Consider the following 20,056-nt stretch of genomic DNA (forward strand, 5'->3'; position numbering starts at 1 on the left):
CCACACGCTCTACCTAAGGTCTAGCGTACTTTTTCTTCATACCGTTACCCAAGTGGCAGGGTGGCTCCTGCCCAAGGCGATCGGACGAATCTAGGCTGCACCAACCGTCATTTATCTACACTCGATCTCCATTGCAGTTGCATCCAATTGATGCAACCACAATAGGTGAGCAAACCATTTCTTTCATTAGAAATTTGATTTGCTGAATTTACTTACCCTATGAGCGCCTTCTCTATCCTATTGGCCATTATCTTTTCTCCATGACAGGGAAGCGATCTAGACGAGGTTTAAGGGATACAGTGTCAGTGGACTCACCCTGGGGTAATGAAGAACTTTGTAGCTGCATTTGTGTCAACCTTAGCTGGTACTCCTGCTCTGCCTGGAGTTCTGAAGCTTCTCACTCTGCTTGGCGTTCTTCACGCTCTGCTTGGCATTCTGCAGCTTCTCGCTCTGCTTGGTGCTCTTGCAACCACAGCTGCGCCCTCAGATTAGGATCACAGGCACAAATCTGCTGGAGAATTAGAGGAAGAGAAGATTCCATACCGCTTTGAGCACTGGCACTGTCCTGCCCAGCCAGTTCCTGAATAGGATCTTCTGTCTGTTCCTTAGAGGCTGAAGGTCCCTGCTCTGGTTCCACAGAACGATGGGACTATGTTTCAAATGCCATCAATGCTTGTATCCGCTCCAGTTTGGTCTGGTTTGTTGTGTCCAGCAGATCCGCTTTGTCCTGTTCCTATACACATCTGCCATCCTAGCAGCGGTTTTCTCAAATAAAAGACTGGAAAGAAAACAAGAAAAGTGTGTGTGTGTGGAAGGGGGGGGGGGCCTGTTCTGCACATATGTATGTTAACTGACAATTAGTATGCACTGAGTCCTTCCTTGTGAACTGTCGTATCCTTCTCAAGGATACTCCAGCCCTTAAGTGTAAGGGTAAATTTATTAAACCAAACACTTAACGTCTTTAACAGTGCAAAAACAAGAACCCTATCCCACCGCTTGCCACCAATCTGTCACGATCCCTACTCTCGGGTCACGTCACTGGGGTGAATAATACTAGTGAGCTCATCAAGTTACCACAGAAATTCCCACCCACCTATTCTAGATGACAGAATTATGCTAACTTACTCCCCTAGATTCTAACACCCCAATATTTTCTATCACAATAGTTGCCGCCACCTATACTATAAGGCAATAGGGGCCTATACTCAGATATTCTATCAACCCAAATTTAACACCATAACACAAGTTATCTATATGGGACCTAAAATCCTCTGAAACACTACTGGTAACGTTATTCCCCCCGAAAGAGCAAGTTCTATAAGACCACAAGGAAGGGACTTATCAAATTTTTTAATTTAATACACAATAGTGCAGTGCAATACAAAAAGAAAGTGTCAGATAAAAATACACATACAATAACAATGCAGTAAAACAGATAAAAAAAAAAAATACTGAATATTGGCTTACTGCGATGCAGCAATTACAGTGGGATGAAAAAGTTTGGACAACCTTGTTAATCGTCATGATTTTGCTGTATAAATCGTTGGTTGTTACGATAAAAAATGTCAGTTAAATATATCATATAGGAGACACACACAGAGATATTTGAGAAGTGAAATGAAGTTTATTGGATTTACAGAAAGTGTGCTATAATTGTTTAAACAAAATTAGGCAGGTGCATAAATTTGGGCACCACAAAAAAGAAATGAAATCAATATTTAGTAGATCCTCCTTTTGCAGAAATTACAGCCTCTAAACGCTTCCTGTAGGTTCCAATGAGAGTCTGGATTCTGGTTGAAGGTATTTTGGACCATTCCTCTTTACAAAACATCTTTAGTTCATTCAGGTTTGATGGCTTCCGAGCATGGACAGCTCTCTTTAAGTCACACCACAGATTTTCAATTATATTCAGGTCTGGGGACTGAGATGGCCATTCCAGAACGTTGTACTTGTTCCTCTGCATAAATGCCTTAGTGGATTTTGAGCAGTGTTTAGGGTCGTTGTCTTGTTGAAAGATCCAGCCACGGCGCAGCTTCAGCTTTGTCACTGATTCCTGGACATTGGTCTCCAGAATCTGCTGATACTGAGTGGAATCCATGCGTCCTTCAACTTTGACAAGATTCCCAGTCCCTGCACTGGCCACACAGCCCCACAGCATGATGGAACCACCACCATATTTTACTGTAGGTAGCAGGTGTTTTTCTTGGAATGCTGTGTTCTTTTTCCTCCATGCATAACGCCCCTTGTTATGGCCAAATAACTAAATTTTAGTTTCATCAGTCCACAGCACCTTATTCCAAAATGAAGCTGGCTTGTCCAAATGTGCTTTAGCCCACCTCAAGCGGCACTTTTTGTGCTGTGGGCGGAGAAAAGGCTTCCTCTGCATCACTCTCACATACAGCATCTCCTTGTGTAAAGTGCGCCGAATGGTTGAACGATGCACAGTGACTCAATCTGCAGCAAGATGATGTTGTAGGTCTTTGGTGCTGGTCTGTGGGTTGACTCTGACTGTTCTCACCATTCGTCGCTTCTGTCTATCTGAGATTTTTCTTGGTCTGCCACTTCGAGCCTTAACTTGAACTGAGCCTGTGGTCTTCCATTTCCTCAATATGTTCCTAACTGTGTACAGCTTTCTGTATCCTTCCCCTAAACTATGATGGTGAACAATCTTTGTCTTCAGGTCATTTGAGAGTTGTTTTGAGACCCCCATGTTGCTACTCTTCAGAGAAAATTAAAAGAGGAGGGAAACTTACAATTGACCCCCTTAAATACTCTTTCTCATAATTGGATTCACCTGTGTATGTAGGTCAGGGGTCACTGAGCTTACCAAGCCAATTTGAGTTCCAATAATTAGTTCTAAAGGTTTTGGAATCAATAAAATGACAACAGTGCCCAAATTTATGCACCTGCCTAATTTTGTTTAAACAATTATAGCACACTTTCTGTAAATCCAATAAACTTCATTTCACTTCTCAAATATCACTGTGTGTGTCTCCTATATGATATATTTAACTGATATTTTTTATCGTAACAACCAACGATTTATACAAGAAAATCATGACGATTAACAAGGTTGCCCAAACTTTCGCATCCCACTGTACAGTCGTGGCCAAAAGTTTTGAGAATGACACAAATATTAGTTTTCACAAAGTTTGCTGCTAAACTGCTTTTAGATCTTTGTTTCAGTTGTTTCTGTGATGTAGTGAAATATAGTTACATGCACTTCATACGTTTCAAAGGCTTTTATCGACAATTACATGACATTTATGCAAAGAGTCAGTATTTGCAGTGTTGGCCCTTCTTTTTCAGGACCTCTGCAATTCGACTGGGCATGCTCTCAATCAACTTTTGGGCCAATTCCTGACTGATAGCAACCCATTCTTTCATAATCACTTCCTGGAGTTTGTCAGAATTAGTGGGTTTTTGTTTGTCCACCCGCCTCTTGAGAATTGACCACAAGTTCACAATGGGATTAAGATCTGGGGAGTTTCCAGGCCATGGACCCAAAATGTCAACGTTTTGGTCCCCGAGCCACTTAGTTATCACTTTTGCCTTATGGCACGGTGCTCCATCGTGCTGGAAAATGCATTGTTCTTCACCAAACTGTTGTTGGATTGTTGGAAGAAGTTGCTGTTGGAGGGTGTTTTGGTACCATTCTTTATTCATGGCTGTGTTTTTGGGCAAAATTGAGAGTGAGCCCACTCCCTTGGATGAGAAGCAACCCCACACATGAATGGTCTCAGGATGTTTTTCTGTTGGCATGACACAGGACTCATGGTAGTGTTCACCTTTTCTTCTCCGGACAAGCCTTTTTCCAGATGCCCCAAACAATCGGAAAGAGGCTTCATCTGAGAATATGACTTTGCCTCAGTCCTCAGCAGTCCATTCACCATACTTTCTGCAGAAGATCAATCTGTCCCTGATGTTTTTTTTGGAGAGAAGTGGCTTCTTTGCTGCCCTTCTTGACACCAGACCATCTTCCAAAAGTCTTCGCCTCACTGTGCGTGCAGATGCGCTCACACCTGCCTGCTGCCATTCCTGAGCAAGCTCTGCACTGGTGGCACTCCGATCCCGCAGCTGAATCCTCTTTAGGAGACGATCCTGGCGCTTGCTGGACTTTCTTGGACGCCCCGAAGCCTTCTTAACAAGAATTTAACCTCTTTCCTTGAAGTTCTTGATGATCCTATAAATTGTTGATTGAGGTGCAATCTTAGTAGCCACAATATCCTTGCCTGTGAAGCCATTTTTATGCAACGAAATGATGGCTGCATGCGTTTCTTTGCAGGTCACCATGGTTAACAATGGAAGAACAATGATTTCAAGCATCACCCTCCTTTTAACATGTCAAGTCTGCCATTTTAACCCAATCAGCCTGACATAATGATCTCCAGCCTTGTGCTCGTCAACATTCTCACCTGAGTTAACAAGACGATTACTTAAATGATCTCAGCAGGTCCTTTAATGACAGCAATGAAATGCAGTGGAAAGTTTTTTTTGGGATTAAGTTAATTTTCATGGCAAAGAAGGACTATCCAATTCATCTGATCACTCTTCATAACATTCTGGAGTATATGCAAATTGCTATTATAAAAACTTAAGCAACAACTTTTCCAATTTCCAATATTTATGTAATTCTCAAAACTTTTGGCCACGACTGTATATTCCGGCTGTGGGGACAGTTGAAGATATGGGCAGTCACTCCAAACGATGTGGATCCCTAAAATGGCTGACAAATACCTGTTCCCAAACACCCATTTTTATCCCCCCTCAGCCAAGGGGTGGGCTGTGAGGGAACCTCCCTCCTTTTGGTCCGGCCTTCTTGGACGTCTGATATTATTCAGGTTTTTGCCCCACCTTCCCACAAGGCTGACCGATGTCGCAATATGAATCACAGTGATTCCTCTCTGTATGACAGGGACTGCGGGTACAGGTAAGATCCCATAATCCAAGTCGCCTCGTCCCGGTCATACAGACACCAAATATGATCGAGTTATGATTTCAAGAAGGCCAGATCCTGAATACCGAGAAATGCCTCATGTTCAGTATGGCGTGTATAGACTCTCCCCGAAGCCCATGTCAGGCTGAACACAATTATTAGGGTTCCGAGGATGTGGGTGTTATGAGGTCGGAGTTATGGCTCCTGATATTATTTCATTCATCTATTGAATGGGCTAGACCACCCCCTGGTCTAGCAGACAACATGTCTGGGGTTGCTCCGCATTTTTAATATCTCCCTTCCAGGTCTTCGTTAGTGTGCCCAAATGGATTGTAATTAGCAGGCCAGTGTTAAATAGAGCTTCCTCTGAGAAGGTGGAGTGTCTCACCTAGTTTTCAGACTGGCTGGCACCTGGAGGTACAATTTGCATTTACTTAACAGATCAACAGCCACTGCTATACAATCAACTATTAATAATACATTTAGGAAAATATAAAATCTATCTATCACCTTGGATTTCGTTACACATTACAATACAGAAGTATTGTAATGCTTTGGAGAGGGAATCAGACTCCCAAAAGTTGGGGGGAGGAAGTAAAAAAAAAAAAAGTTAAAATAAAGTTTTGCATAATATAAAAAAAAAATATTCAAGTAAAAAAAGCTTCTTTTCTCATAATTAATAAAAAAAATAGGAAAAAAAAGAAAAGTAGACCGGCTCTATAAAAATATCACATGATCCACCCCGTCAGTGCCAAAACAGACATGTTTTGGTCACTTTCCCTCACAAAAAGTGTAATACCAAGCTATCAAAAAGTCGTATGTACCCCAAAATGGTACCAATCAAACCATCATCTCATCCCGCAAAAAATGAGACCCTACATAAGACAATCGATCCAAAAAAAAAAATCTCTCAATAAATGCCAACACAAAAGCATGATGTTTTTCTTTTGAAAAATGCTTTTACTGAGTAAAACTTACCTAATGTCTATTTTTATTTTTGTTATCGCCGCGTCCGTAACAACCAGATCTATACAAACATTGCATAGTCTACCCCCTTACGTGAATGCTGTAAAAAATAAACTTAAAAACTTGATCCACCCCGTCAGGTGAACGCGGTAAAAAGAAAAAAAAACTGTGCCAAAACATTTTTTGTCACCATGCCTCATAAAAAGTGTAATACCAAGTGATCAAAAAGTCATATGTCTCCTAAAATGGTACCAATCAAACCGTCATCTGATCGCACAAAAAATTTGATCCTACCTAAGACAATTGCTCAAAAAATAAAAAAAATATGGGTTTCAGAAAATGGCAACACAAAAGCAAGATTTCATTATTTTCAAAAATGCTTTTACTGTGTAAAACTTAACAAAAATAAAAATAATAAACACATTGGGTATTGCCTCATCCGTAACAACCTGCTCTATAAAAATATCACATGAGATGCCCCCTCAGGTGAATGCTGTAAAAAATACAAATAAACTATGACAAAACAGCCATTTCTGTCACATTGCCTCACAAAAAGTGCAATACCACATTAGCAAAAAGTCATATGTCTCCCAAAATGGTACCAATCAAACCGTCATCTCATTCTGCAAAAAATGAGACCCTACCTAAGACCATCGATCAAAAAGTAAAAATTTGGCTCTCAAAAAATGGCAAAAAAAAGATATTTTTCTTGTCAAAAATGCTTTTACTTTTTACTTACTTTATATGCCTATTATTTTTATTTTCGGTATCGCCGCGTCAAAACGGTGTAAAAATAAATAAATTAAAAACTGTGCCAGAACGGTCATTTTTTTTTGTCACCTCGCCCTACAAAATGTGTAATATCAAGTGATCAAAAAGTCATATGTACCCCAAAATTGTTTAAATTAAAACGTCACCTCATCCCACAAAAAATTAACCTTGATATAAGACAATCGCTTAAAAAATAAACTAATGGCGCCTGTAAACCAATCTATAAAAATCTGCATTGCAAAAGCCATGTGGCGCTCATTCCGTTCTGAGTCCTGCCATGTGTCCCCACAGCAATTTGCCACTACATATGGGATGTTGCCATATTGAGGAGAAAATGGGTAACAAATTATGGGGTGCTTTTCTCCTGTTGCTCCTTGTGAAAATGAAAAATTTGGGACTAAAGCAACATTTTATTGGAAGAAATGAAACTTTTCATTTTCACAGCCAAGTGTTTCCAAATTCCGTAAAACGCTTATGGGGTCAAAGTGCTCAGTACACCACCCCTTAATAAATTGTTTGAGGGGTGTAGTTTCCACTGTTGGGGCACGTCAGGGTCTCTTAAAATACAAAATGGGGCCTAAAAACCATTCTAGCAAAATTTGCCTCCAAAATCCATATGGCGCTCCTTTCGTTCTGACCACTACCACGTGTACATAGAGCAGTTTACCACCACATATGGGGTATTTCTGTAAACGGAGTAATCAGAGTAATGTATATTGAGTTTTATTTTGCTGCTAACCCTTGCTGTGTTGCAAGAAAACATTGATTAACATGAAAAATCTGAAAAAAAATGAAATTTTGTAAATTTCGCCTCCATTTTCCTTTAATTCTTGTGGAACACCTAAAGGGTTAGCAAAGTTTGTAACATCAGTTTTGAATAATTTGAGGAGTGTAGTTTCTAAAATGTGGTTATTTATGGATGGTTTCCATTATGTAAGCCCTCAAAATCACTTTATATCTGAACTGGTGCTTAAAAAAATGATTTGGGAAATTTTCTTGAAAATTTGAAAAATGGCTTCTAAGGTTCTAAGCCTTCTAACTTCCTAAAAAACTAAAATGACATTTACAAAATGATCCAAACATAAAGCAGACATATGGGGAATGATGACTGATAATTATTGTATGAGGCATTACTATCTATCTTACAAGTAGAAAATTCAAATTTAGAAATTGTAAATTTTTGGTACATTTGGGATTTTAGTTTTATAAATAAAGGAAAAATATATTGACTCAAATTTACTACTGTCATGAAGTACAATCTCAGAATGGCTTGGATAAGTAAAAGTGTTCCAGCATTATTACCACATAAAGTGACACATGCCAGATTTGCAAAAAATATCCTGGGCCCCGGGGTAGAAAGGGTTAATTAGAATGGACTCTGTTCCCTTGTGAAATGGACTGTTAAGCCTCATTCACACATCAGTGTTTCACGGACGTGTGCTGTACGTGTTCTCCACGGACAGCACAAGTCCCCATTTATTTTAATGTGTGTATTCAGACATCAGTGTTTTACCACGATCTGTGGATTCGTGTTTTTAGCACAGATGCATGCTCTATTTTGTCCTGTCGGGGGGTAATAATTCAATTAAGAATTATTAATTATGGTCATAAAAATAATTAATCATAAATTTATTTTTTATTAAATTTGTCATAAATTCTTAAAATCATGACCTGGTGAATTGTAGACAACCTAATTGATACAATTCACATCTGAGTCCGACTATTTCCTCAGATAAATAAGTTCTTTTTGACGTGAGATGATGTTAATGATAAAATGTAGTTCTGCATTATACAATGATACACAGGTATTATAAAAATATGCAGATTTATTGGTTACAAGATTATAAACATATATAAGTAAATAAACACAAAGATACATGCAAATGAATATATATAGCGTTAATATAAAGCATTATAAGCTTAACAATACATGTGAGTGGAAATAACTTGTCACATTATAACCAAGCTATTATTAGGTTAGGATATCAAAATAGGAACATAAGTTATATACATTACTTCTGTTCAGAGAAAACCTCATGATATCAGGATGGGCATGTCTAATCCTAGACATCACTATAGAATGCTAAATACATTCTACCCCCCTCTAACCAACTACACATCACATGGCTTCAGGCATGGGCAAATCCATCCAAGGATATAACTTAGAAGAGACAACTGTATCCTTCCGCCCCATCCTGGACTATTTTCACATATATAACTTTTTGGTAAGACTATTAAGACAAATAACAGGGATCTAGGATCTTAAATGGGAAGGATTTGAAACAAATCTTCCTTGTGGGAATCCATCACTTAGCTTGGCGAAGAATGTTCTATCAATATATATATATAAAAGCAATCATTTAATGCTTTGCTAGATTATGAGTCTAGATTCTTCTGCAGGTAGAATGAAGCCTCACAATATCCTAAGACTACATCTCAATATGGAGATGATCAATTATTTAATCATGTATTTATTCGCCAATCTAGATGGTATAATTTTCACCCACACTATCAAATTAGTCTTAATAAAATGAAATATCATTTTCTGTGTCTCTTACCAAGTCGTAGTAGGAATCTCACTTCTGCTCCTAGGAAAGCTGGGTGGTCCATCATAGCGCATCTCATTATGGCTTCCATCTTGATAGACCTCAACTTCTCCTCTACTAGCTAGCTCTCTTTTCTCTTGATAGCCCCCATGCTACTCCGCACACAAATAATTATTCCCCCCCTTATCTAAGAATCATCCCCTTTAGATTAGGGATTCCCAATCAGGTAAGGTGGGTGTATTCGTATGCTAATAACCTCATGACGTAATCTCAACTCCTAAAATGGTATAGGACAAATAATGAAATAATATAATGTTGCCCATCTGCCTCCAGATGGCACTGCGGTACTGTAGGTGAACATCACAACTTTTAAGCATTAAAATTAAATATCTAATAATATGTTCACATGAACTTTGTTGACCTTTCCTTACCATAAATCATTGAGGAAGGTCTTTTCCTTACACTTTTAATTACCTATATCCTGGACTTGTTGGAGTTGACTGTCTTCTCCTATCTTTTTGAAATATGGGTTGACTTGATGAAAATTTTATGTAGCGGCTTTGATGCTTGGCATCGGAACTTGTACATTTCATTTATGTACTCCCATGAATAACTATTGTTTTGAAATCCAATTAACTTAAACTTACTTGTTTTTGTATCTTCTACAATTCCTTCTAAATGGTAAATACATAGTATGACATATATATATATATAAATCGATACATTGTTACACATAGATAACACATTATATGAATTATTGATTAACAAATGTTGTAAACTAAATATACCATGCAGAGATTTATATATATATATATATATATATATATATATAATTATGAATATATAAATTGAACCTCATACACCAGGTGTGTGATACGGACATGAGTCCTTATCAAGTAACCATGTTCCCTCCAGACAGATATGTCTTAGGGAGTTGACTTACTTCTTACAGATGGTCTCATATCTTTAGTAATAACTTTTTAAATACAATGTCCATTTATGTTCACAATTATTATTTTTTATTATTTTATTTTTTATATAGACTGAACTTGCCATGAACTCATCTTGGCTTTTTCAACCACATGACAAAATTTTGGTTCAGGCTGAACTTATTCTTAAAGGCAATGAGATGAGCATTCATTTTGAATATAATGTCATTAGATAATATTGTATACTTATGAAAATGCCCAACAGTCCGTGTTCACGGCTCCATCACATCAATTATAGTCTACGGGTCCGTGAAAACCACGGATGCAACACAGATGCGGTGCGGACGGATCACGGACCCATTCAAGTTGAATGCACGGAACGGACCCACAATGGCCTTGTGCATGAGGCCTTATGCTGTACCAACTAGGGTTGTCATGATTCCAAAATTTTGATTGGATTTCGATACCACACGAAAGAAAAATAAAACACCCCAAAAAAGTGTGCATTCTGCATTTTATGGAACGTCCTGTTACAGCATTTGGGGGGAGGAGGTGGCAGCCTGTGGCCACCGGGCCTCCAATGAATATAACTCCTTCTGTGGCCACTGCGCCACCAACGAATATAATTAACTCCTTAAAACAAATGTAGGCGGCGGGTGCCGGCTGTATCACATAGGCGGCACCTGGCCTCAATGAAGGGTTAATTGACGCGGTTCGGCAGGATCCCTGTCATTGAAGCCGGGTGCCAGCTGTGTGATACAGCTGGCATTCGCCGCCTACATTTGTATTAAGGGGTTAATTATATTCATTGGTTGCGCAGTGGCCAACAGCCCCTCCACTTCTCCTCAGTGTTATGTTCGTTGGTGGCTGGCGGCAGCTTCACAGCCACCTCCCTTTAATCTTTTTATTGGTGGCAGTGGTGGCCAGGACTCTCTCCGTCTCAAAAAATAGGGTGCGTGCTGAGAGTGGCGCATGCCATGTTATCTAAAAGATACTAGGCTGCACAGTAGTGCAGCATAGTATCGGAAAATAGCAAATCCACGTATCGGATCGATCCGGGTGCAAAAGTATTCATTGGGTATCAAAAGTTCGATGCCCGATGCAACCCTGGTACCAACCAAGGTAACTCTATGCCAGTTCCTTGTATAAGGAGGAATTGCTATATATTAGCTAGTGGCTGGACGGCCGAGGTTTTTATTTGTGCCTGAGTTCAGACTTATATGCAGGTGCACATCGCTATGGCGAAATACACATACAAACGCAAAAACACTAATGCAATAGCACTCTGCAACCAGCACTCTGCCCTGCCTCTATGCTGGATGTTGAATGAGGCATTGGTGTACATTTGGAGGCTGGTTTTAAAGTCAGTATAAAACTGAGTCTACTTTTACAGCGCCTACCAGTAGCCATTTGGCTCCAGGAGAAGTATATAGTGGGCTCAGCATGCATGTTGGTACTTGCATCCCTGGATCCGATGAAAGCTGTCACGCCACCGGAGGGGGTTAAAAGCAGAGTGTGCCTGGCGTGCATGCTGTACCTGCGCTCCCTGGACTTTGTGTGGCTATCATGACCCATAAATAGGTAGGAACTAGTGTTAGGGACCACTCATAGAGGCGACCTTGACGTGGTGACTGGCTTATTACGCTTTGGCCAAAATGTACACCAATGCCTCATTCAACATCCAGCATAGAGGCAGGGCAGAGTGCTGGTTGCAGAGTGCTATTGCATTTGTGTTTTTGCGTTTGTATGTGTATTTCGCCATAGCGATGTGCACCTGCATACAGGGTTGTGCTGACTGAATCCCCCACATTTTTTCCTCAATATATATATATATATATATATATATATATATATATATATATATAGTAGGGATTTTCTCTGGTAGGCAGGGTAAGCAGACGCAATACAGAGGCAAGACCACGGTTGAAAAACTAAAGTCCAGTGTTTATTCACACAGAAAAGGCAGAAAAGAAAAAACAATGCTTTACAGGGTCCTGGTGTTAATTCAAACAGCAAGCGTCCCCAGAACAATATAAATCACCTGGCAGACCACAGCAGACTTTAGGGTGCCTGACTCCCAGCAGGCGGCTCTCATGCGGCTCCCAGCCTTGCAGCATGGCGGATCTCCTTAGCTCCCAGAAACACAGAGCTTCCACAGCTCCACTATCACTTGGAGGATCATACCACACCTAGCTGAGCTGCTGGCTGGGTTTTTAAACCTAGCCCAAAACCTGGCCTGGACGTGGGGAACAGCCACCCACCCTGCTCTTTGGCTGCTCCCAATAAGAACCGGCCCGAATTGGCTTTACAGCCACACTAAGTAAAACAGTGTCAGAGAGCACTAGATGCCGGTGACACACAAAATTACCGGTTCCTATCTCACTGAGGCCAGGAACCTCGGTGACACGTACCTTCCGTCAATGACGGACCCTTGCGCCTTCCTACAATATAGATATATATATATACAGTGGATCTAAAAAGTCTACACACCCCTGTTAAAATGTCAGGTTTCTGTGATGTAAAAAAATGAGACAAAGAATAAATCATTTCAGAACTTTTTCCACCTTAATGTGACCTATAAACTGTACAACTCAATTGAAAAACAAACTGAAATCTTTTAGGTGGAGGGAAGAAAACAAAAACAACTAAAATAATGTGGTTGCATAAGTGTGCACTCCCTCTTATACCGGGGGGTGTAGCTGTGTTCAGAATTAAGCAATCATATTCAAAATCATGTTAAATTGGAGTCAGCATACACCTGCCATCATTTAAAGTGCCTCTGATTAACCCCAAATAAAGTTCAGCTGCTCTAGTTGGTCTTTCCTGAAATTTTCTTAGTCGCATCCCACAGCAAAAGCCATGGTCCACAGAGAGCTTCCAAAGCATCAGAAGGAACTCATTGTTAAAATGTATCAGTCAGGAGAAGGGTACAAAAGAATTTCCAAGGCATTAGATATACCATGGAACACAGTGAAGACAATCATCATCAAGTGGAGAAAATATGGCACAACAGTGACATTACCAAGAACTGGACGTCCCTCCAAAATTGATGAAAAGATGAGAAAAAAAATGGTCTGGGAGGCTACCAAGAGGCCTACAGAAACATTAACCCCTTCACGACTGCAATCCGTATATATACGTGATAGCTGCACATGCCCCGTGCAGCTATCACGTGTATAGACGTCATTGCAGTTCTTTAATCCAAGCGCTGCAAAGCGCTTGGATTAAAGCTTCTGCCCGTGTCCTGCTGCTGTCTCGGACAGCATACAGTCTAGTAATGCCGGCAAGGGACCAATCAGAGTGGCCCCTTGCCGGCAATTGATCCGATTGGTTAGTCTGTGCAGACTAACCAATCGGATCGCGGCAGTGTTAAAATGCCGGTTTCAGGCTCTGATCTGCGCTCTGCAGATCAGAGCCTGAAATCAGGTAATGTGTCCTGAAGCCCCCGATCTGTGCCCCCTTCTTGAAGCCCCCGATTTGTGCCCCCTTCTTGTGTGCCTCCAACCCCCCACCACCACCATCGTGAGCCCTGCCTCTGCCATCGGTCCCCACCCCCCCATCCATGTATCTTGCCCCCGATGCGGTCTGCCCCCTCCTGCCCCGATCTGTAATTTGTGAATGCTGCCCCCCCCTTTTTCCAGCGCTGCCCCCGATCGGTCCCCCTTCTGTGTGTGATGGCGGCGGCTCCATTCCTGAGCCGCCGCCATCAGCAGTGTGTGTCAGCTCTATGCTGACACTGCTGTAACCCCATAGATGCCACAGTAGCGGCATCCATGGGGTTAATAGAGGGAGGGGGCTCCCTCTCTCAACCATCAGGGCTGCTGCGATCGCAGCGCCCGATGGTTGCCATGGCAACCGGACGCCTTGCAAAGGCGTCCAGTTGCCATGGCATAGGCGTCCGGTGCTGCCACCTACAGGGCATCTGATTGTATTATACTTTGCAATGCAAGAGCATTGCAAAGTATAGTACAACCATCAGCCCCACTGTATTTTCAAGATCCAAGGAAAACTGATAAAAAAAAGTGAAAATAATAAAAGTAAAAATAAATAAATAAAAATGTAAAAAATAAATTGCCCTGTCCTATAAAAAAAACAAAAAAAACCCACACATATTAGGTGTCACCGCGTCTGTAACGACCATCTATATAAATATAGCACATCATCAACCCCGTCCAATAAACACCATAAAAAATAAAAACGGTGTAAAAAAATAAGCTATTTTTGTCACCTTACATCACAAAAAGTGCAACACCAAGCGATCAAAAAGGCGTATATACCCCAAAATAGTACCAATCAAACCGTTACCTCATCCCGCAAAACATGAGCCAATATTTAAGACAATCGCCCAAAAAATAAAAAATCTATGGCTCTCAGACTATGGAGACACTAAAACAATCATTTTTTGGGTTTCAGAAATGCTATTATTGTGTAAAACTTAAATAAATAAGAAAAAGTATACATATTGGGTATTGCCACGTCCGAAACGATCTGCTCTATAAAACTGTCACATGACCTAACCCCTCAGATGAACGCTGTAAAAAAACAAACAAAAAAAAACTGTTCCAAAACAGCCAATTTTTTGGCCACCTTGCCCCATAAAGTGTAATAATGAATGATCAAAAAATCATATGTACCCAAAAATGGTACCAATAAAAACCTCAACTCTTTCTGCAAAAAACGAGCCCCAGCACAAGACGATCGGTAGAAAAATAAAAAACATATGGCGTTCAGAAAATCAATCCAGCAAAATCTGCCTTCCAAAAATCATACGGTGTTCCTTTCCTTCTGCGCCCTGCCGTGCGCCCTTACATCAGTTTATGACCACATGTGGGGTGTTTCTGTAAACCGCAGAATCAGAGTAATAAATATTGAGTTTTGTTTGGCTGTTAACCCTTAATGTGTTAAAGAAAAAAATGTAATAAAATAGAAAATCTGCTAAAAAAGTGAAATTTAATCTCCATTTTCCTTTAATTCTTGTGGAACACCTAAAGGGTTAATAACGTTTGTAAAATTGGTTTTAAGTAACTTGAGGGGTGTAGTTTCTACAATGGGGTCATTTATGGGGGGTTTCCACTATGTAAGCCCCACAAAGTGACTTCAGACCTGAACTGGTCCTTTAAAAAGTGGGTTTTGGAAATTTTTTTAAAAATTTTAAGAATTGCTTCTAAACTTCTAAACCTTGTAACGTCCTAAAAAAATAAAATAAAATTTCCAAAATGATGCCAACATAAAGTAGACATATGGGGAATGTTATGTAATAAATATTTTATGAGGTATCACTTTCTGTTTTAGAAGCAGAGAAATTGAAATTTAGAAAATTGCAAATTTTTACAATATTTTGGTAAATTTGGGATTTTTTCATAAATAAAGGTGATATACAGTACAGACAAAGTTTGGACACACCTTCTCATTCAAAGAGTTTTCTTTATTTTCATGACTATGAAAATTGTAGATTCACACTGAAGGCATCAAAACTATGAATTAACACATGTGGAATTATATACATAACAAACAAGTGTGAAACAACAGAAAATATGTCATATTCTAGGTTCTTCAAAGTAGCCACCTTTTGCTTTGATTACTGCTTTGCACACTCTTGGCATTCTCTTGATGAGCTTCAAGAGGTAGTCCCCTGAAATGGTTTTCACTTCACAGGTGTGCCCTGTCAGGTGTAATAAGTGGGATTTCTTGCCTTATAAATGGGACCATCAGTGGCGTTGAGGAGAAGTCAGGTGGATACACAGCTGATAGTCCTACTGAATAGACTGTTAGAATTTGTATTATGGCAAGAAAAAAGCAGCTAAGTAAAGAAAAACGAGTGGCCATCATTACTTTAAGAAATGAAGGTCAGTCAGTCAGCCGAAAAATTGGGAAAACTTTGAAAGTTAGGGCTATTTGACCATGAATGAGAGTGATGGGGTACTGCGCCAGATGACCTGGCCTCCACAGTCACCGGACCTGAACCCAATCGAGATGGTTTGGGGTGAGCTGGACCGCAGAGTGAAGGCAAAAGGGCCAACAAGTGCTAAGCATCTCTGGGAACTCCTTCAAGACTGTTGGAAGACCATTTCAGGTGACTACCTCTTGAAGCTCATCAAGAGAATGCCAAGAGTGTGCAAAGCAGTAATCAAAGCAAAAGGGGGCTACTTTGAAGAACCTAGAATATGACATATTTTCAGTTGTTTCACACTTGTTTGTTATGTATATAATTCCACATGTGTTAATTCATAGTTTTGATGCCTTCATAGTCATGAAAATAAAGAAAACTCTTTGAATGAGAAGGTGTGTCCAAACTTTTGGTCTGTACTGTATATTGACTCAAATTTATGACTCTCATGAAGTACAATGTGTCACGAGAAAACAATCTCAGAATGGCTTGGATAAGTAAAAGTGTTCCAAAGCTATTACCACATAAAGTGACGCATGTCAGATTTGTAAATTTTGACCTGGACACTGGGGCATCAATGACCCTTGGTCATGAAAGGGTTAAAAGAGCTGCAGGAATATCTGGCAAGTACTGGCTGTGTGGTACATGTGACAACAATCTCCCATATTCTTCATATGTCTGGGCTATGGGGTAGAGTGGCAAGACTAAAGCCTTTTCTTACGAAGAAAAACATCCAAGCCAGGCTACATTTTGCAAAAACACATCTGAAGTCTCCCAAAAGCATGTGGGAAAAGGTGTTATGGTCTGATGAAACCAAGGATATGTTTGGCCTAAAAACAACACTGCACATCACCAATTCACCAAAAGAACACCATACCCACAGTGAAGCATGGTGGTGGCAGTATCATGCTTTGGGGCTGTTTTTCTTCAGCTAGAACTGGGGCTTTAGTTAAGCTAGATGGAATTATGAACAGTTCCAAATACCAGTCAATATTGGCACAAAACCTTCAGGCTTCTGCTAGAAAGCTGAACATGAAGAGGAACTTCATCTTTCAGCATGACAACAACCCAAGCCTACATCGAAATCAACAAAGGAATGGCTTCACCAGAAGAAGATTAACTCCTTACCCTCTTCCGGACACATGACGTACCGTACGGCATGTTGTCCTGGTACTTGAGGACACATGACGTACCGGTACGTCATGTGTATTTCCGATCACCGGCGGGCGGTGATCGGAACAAGGTGCCTGCTCAAATCATTGAGCAGGCACCTTGGCTAAGGGCTGTTTCACACGAGCGGATGCCGTGCGTGACATCCGCTCCGTGAATGACAGCCAAGACCCGATGCAGACTGCAGAAGCACGGAGCATTAACATGATTGATAATGCTCCGTGCCTCTCTGTGATCTCTTTACTACGAAATCACAGTGAGATAAAGTTGTCATTGTGATTTCGTAGTAAAGAGATCACAGAGAGGCACGGAGCATTATCAATCATGTTACTGCTCCGTGCTTCTGCTGTCTGCATCGGGTCTTGGCTGTCATTCATGGAGCGGATGTCACGCACGGCATCCGCTCGTGTGAAACAGCCCTAAATGCGTGCCCCCCCCCCCCGGTGTCGGCTTTTCAATGTTGCGGCTGGCGGCGGTGCCATCGGGTCCCCGTGGGGCTGTAGGGGGGACCCGATGGCATGGAAGGCAGCGCGATGCTTTCCTGAGGCATCGGCGCTGCCTTCCTGTGACGAGCCTGTGAGATCCAGCCCCCTGGATCTCACAGGCCGGAAGCTGTATGAGTAATACTCACTGTATCACTGTATTACTCATACAGCCAATGCATTGCAATACAGAAGTATTGGAATGCATTGTAAAGGATTAGACCCCCAAAAGTTGAAGTCCCAAAGTGGGACAAAAGATAAAGTTTAAAAAAAAAGTTGAAAAATAAAGTTTTCCCCCCAAAAAATGTAACGTTTCAAGTAAAAATAAACAAAAACGTCATTTTCCCCAAATAAAGTAAAAAAAATTGGTAAAAAATAGGGGGAAAAAAAGTTGACATATTAGGTATCGCCGCGTCCATATCGACCGGCTCTATAAAAATATCACATGACCTAACCCCTCAGATGAACACCGTAAAAAAAAAAAAAAAAAAATTGTGCTAAATAAACCATTTTTTTGTCACCTTACATCACAAAAAGTGATCAAAAAGGCGTATGTCCACCAAAATAGTAACAATCTAACCGTCACCTCATCCCGCAAAAAATGAGCCCCTACCTGAGACAATCACCCAAAAAATAAAAAAACTATGGCTCATAATATGGTGACTCTAAAACATCATTTTATTGTTTTAAAAAAGCTGTTATTGTGTAAAACTTACATAAATAAAAAAAGTATACATATTAGGCATCGCCGCGTCCGTATCGACTGGCTCTATAAAAATATCACATTACCTAACCCCTAAGATGAACACCGTAAAAAATGAAAACTGTGCTAAATAAACAATTTTTTGTCACCTTACATCACAAAAATTTTAATAGCAAGCGATCAAAAAGTCATATGCACCCCATAATAGTGCCAATCTAACCGTCATCTCATCCCGCAAAAAATTAGACCCTACCTAAGATAATTGCCCAAAAACTGAAAAAAACGATGGCTCTTAGACTATGGAAACACTAAAACATGATTTTTTTTTGTTTCAAAAATGAAATCATTGTGTAAAACTTATGTAACGGTCACGTCCACACACACACACAGGGGGAAGAATAGTGACCACTGCGCTCCACCCTCACCCCTGGCCCTGCCTACTTGCCTCATGAGTCCTGATGACAGGGGACAACTGGACGACAGTCCCTTACTTAGGATATGTGCAGGGAAGACAGACAAGACAAAATACGGAACGTGAACGGACCGGGTCAGAACCAAGAGAGCTACACAGTACAAAGGGTTAAGCAAAGAATGGTCAAGAGAAGCCGGGGTCAAATACCAGGAGAGTAGAGAAGTACCAGAGGAGTCCGCAAAGAGTAGTCAGGTGGGAGCCGAGGTCACAATACCAGGAGGGATGCGCAGTACAGGAGGAGCAGGCAAAGGATCGTTAGGGAACAGGATCAGGTGAGTATTCAGTAGTCCAACAAATAGCCAGGAACCTAGAATTAACAGGCAACCTGTGGCCAGCAGGCTGCCTGTATTTATAGTAGGGTCTGAGGGTCATGTGACGTGGCCAGCGTCACATGACCGACAGACAGACAAGTCGAGCACCGAGTGATCAGCTCGGCGCTCAAGGCAGACCTAGGAGCAGGGAGCCTCCCAGCTAGCAAAGCCACCCTGGGAACGAGGCCAAACACAGATCCTTGCTCCCAAAGCTAAGCAGCAAGTCTGCGACTGATGGGAGACCCAGAGACAGTACCCCTCCTTTTACGAGGGGCCACCGGACCCAAGACTTCAGGCGATGGCCTTTCAGGGTGTTCTAAATGAAATTTTCTAACAAGTCTAGGAGCATGAGCCTCCCTGGCGGGTACCCAAGGTCTCTCTTCGGGTCCATACCCCTTCCAGTGAATCAGGTACTGTAAGGAATTACGCACTCTCCTGACATCCACTATCTTAGACACCACATACTCGACAGCATCACTAACAAGAACCGGCGGAGGCGAGGCTTTCAACGGTACAACAGGTTCAAAATACTTTTTAAGTAGAGAATTATGAAATAAATTATGAATGTGGAACGACTCTGGCAGCTCCAACTTAAACGATACCGGATTAATCACCTCCGTGATCTTATACGGTCCAATAAAACGAGGATCAAATTTTCTAGAAGCTACCTTGAGAGATAGATTCTTGGAGGACAACCATACTTTATTCCCAACCTGTAAGTTCACCCCCCTTGAACGTCTCCTATCGGCCTTGAGTTTTTGAGAACTTTGAGCCTTTTCTAGGTTCGATTGAACCCGGGCCCAAACTGTGCACAGTTCGGAGAAGAGTTTATCAGCTTCAGGGTTAGAGGAGGAGACGGACGAACCTAAATGAAAACGGGGAT

This window comes from Bufo bufo, chromosome 4 (genome assembly GCF_905171765.1).
Source record: "Bufo bufo chromosome 4, aBufBuf1.1, whole genome shotgun sequence".
Lineage (NCBI taxonomy): Eukaryota > Metazoa > Chordata > Amphibia > Anura > Bufonidae > Bufo > Bufo bufo.